Source organism: Tubulanus polymorphus, chromosome 1 (genome assembly GCF_964204645.1).
Source record: "Tubulanus polymorphus chromosome 1, tnTubPoly1.2, whole genome shotgun sequence".
In the NCBI taxonomy this organism is placed as follows: domain Eukaryota; kingdom Metazoa; phylum Nemertea; class Palaeonemertea; order Tubulaniformes; family Tubulanidae; genus Tubulanus; species Tubulanus polymorphus.
In genome coordinates, this window is record NC_134025.1 from 10,625,350 (window position 1) to 10,627,635 (window position 2,286).

Consider the following 2,286-nt stretch of genomic DNA (forward strand, 5'->3'; position numbering starts at 1 on the left):
TTTACACGCCGCAGCTGTGTCAGGTCCGCGCGTTACTGTGCGCGGCGGTACACACAGCGTATCGGGCAGAGCTTTTCAACGACTCTCCCGTCGTCGCAATCGAAAAGATAAAATCCACTTTATGAATTAATATATCCACTATATCGCTTGTGTTTTCAAAACAAGGTAAATTCAACGTCGGGTGTGACTCAGCGTGCGCGCGCGCGCGGATATATCTCAAATCAGACAGCTTATAAATGAAAAAATCAATTTGACCAAAGGCAGCTGTGACACGCTGATCTCGTAGTATGATACCGAAATGAATTAAATAAAGAGAGAATGGTCGATTTTCATGATTGTAAATGATAAACCGATTTTCTAGTAATAACAGAAAAGTCGGTTTCGCGTATTCAATACCGGGTTATGAGAAAAGAAAAACGTCATTTCCCTTTGTTACTAACGCGTTGAAAAGCCGAAGTTTACCTATCATCAAAAGACGAATTCGTATTTAACATCTGGTCATGGTTTTGTCCGCGCACCGTGAGTCACCGACGCGCGCGCGTGCGTGCGTTCAAAACTTCCGCGCAGTGTTTTTGCGTATTTTTAACTTCGAAAACGATGAAGGATGAGCAGTCATCTGAAATCGTTCGTCGGCTTCACAATTCAAATCGCGCCTCGATATTGTACGCGCAGTCGTTCGTTACAAATTTTCACATCTCTATCATCCGGAAAAAACAGAGATCCCATATGCTTAAAAGTCCACCCTACAAAATTCATATTACAGAAAATTTTCGAAGGCATTAGCAAAAGTAAGTTTTTATAGAATCCGTACCCTACGTATATACTTTTTCTAAAATGAAATAAAACAAAAGGACGATATGAAAAGAAATACGAATGAAATGAAATATCCCTCTACAAGTTTTGCAAACAAGTTTGTGATTTTATTTGAAGAAAGGGAGGAGAAAAACGAAAACCGAATTTTTGCGGGGAAAACCCGCAAAAATTTCAGCTTTTGGTTTTTTCCAGTGATGATCAGAATATTGTTATTATTTTTTGAACTGGAAACCGACAAGTTGCCTATAAAACTGTCGCAACGGAGATGAAATATCATTTTTCGTAAAAAAATATTTTGGTTAACGTGTTTTTTCAGCTTGTCCAAATATGGGCATTCGTGGTGATTATTTGCATTGCTTATCAAGTTTCAAACTTGGAATATGCATTTTATAAGTAAAGCGCTGACCCGTAGGTTTTGAAAATAACATATGCGGAATATCTCGTTTATAGAACGGTAAACACTGAGAAATAATTACAATTATGATGAGTAATGACACGCGTTGGATTTTGTCGTTTCGCGGTGTGGAGTTTACGGATTGCAATGCGGGCAGACGACAGGCATTGTTTCAAGACCGCGTTGACGCGCACTTTCAGTAATCACCGCTGATGAAATGACTCACCTATAAACACAAAGAACATTAGTTTAATGTAACGAAGATGTTGTCATTTAATTACTAGGTGAGATATCCTTGGTATAGGTGATCAATCGGACAATACCAATCTAAAGTGGATGGCCGCTGATTTGCGCGCGCGTGAATCACCCGAAATTTGATAAAAAATGTTGATTAACAACAAACATTCGATTATCTGACCAATCATTGGTTACCGACCACTTTCCGTGTTTATCAACTTATCTTTTAAGAACTTGTTTGAATAGAAAAGCAATAAACTATCGCATAATTAAATAATCTACTGTATTTATTTCACTATTATCAAAAATAAAGCAGAAAAATTTACAACTTCTAAAAAAGTATGTTAACCATCAATCATTGGTGGCCAATAGCGCACAAGTCGTATACATTTCTATTCTAATATTGATTTAAGCCATGGGTTTTCTTTCGTGTAGATATCGTCACCAAAATCATGGTTTGATTTGTTGGTAGCATAGTTTCTTTATAATCGACGGGTCTTATCTCGGTCTACCCGATAAAAAGAAGAGAAAAACAATTCAATCTTGCCGAATACCCAAAGTGTTACTCAGCGGGTCGAGGGATAAGAAGATATCGAAATAAGTCGTCTTAAAAATGACCCCAAGATTTTGACCGCGACGACATGCGACAACGCGTAGTGTAGTTGAATTGTCATTTTTGTCACCGATTCCTGATGTGTCATTCATTGTTTAGTCACAGCGACCGGCGACAATGATTAACAATTAGTCATAGCTTTTCTTTGATAAACCATTTCATCAATTCTATTTTATTCATAAAAAGATACGCAGATGCCGGTTGGCTGGTAGGCTGGTAGGCTGGTTGC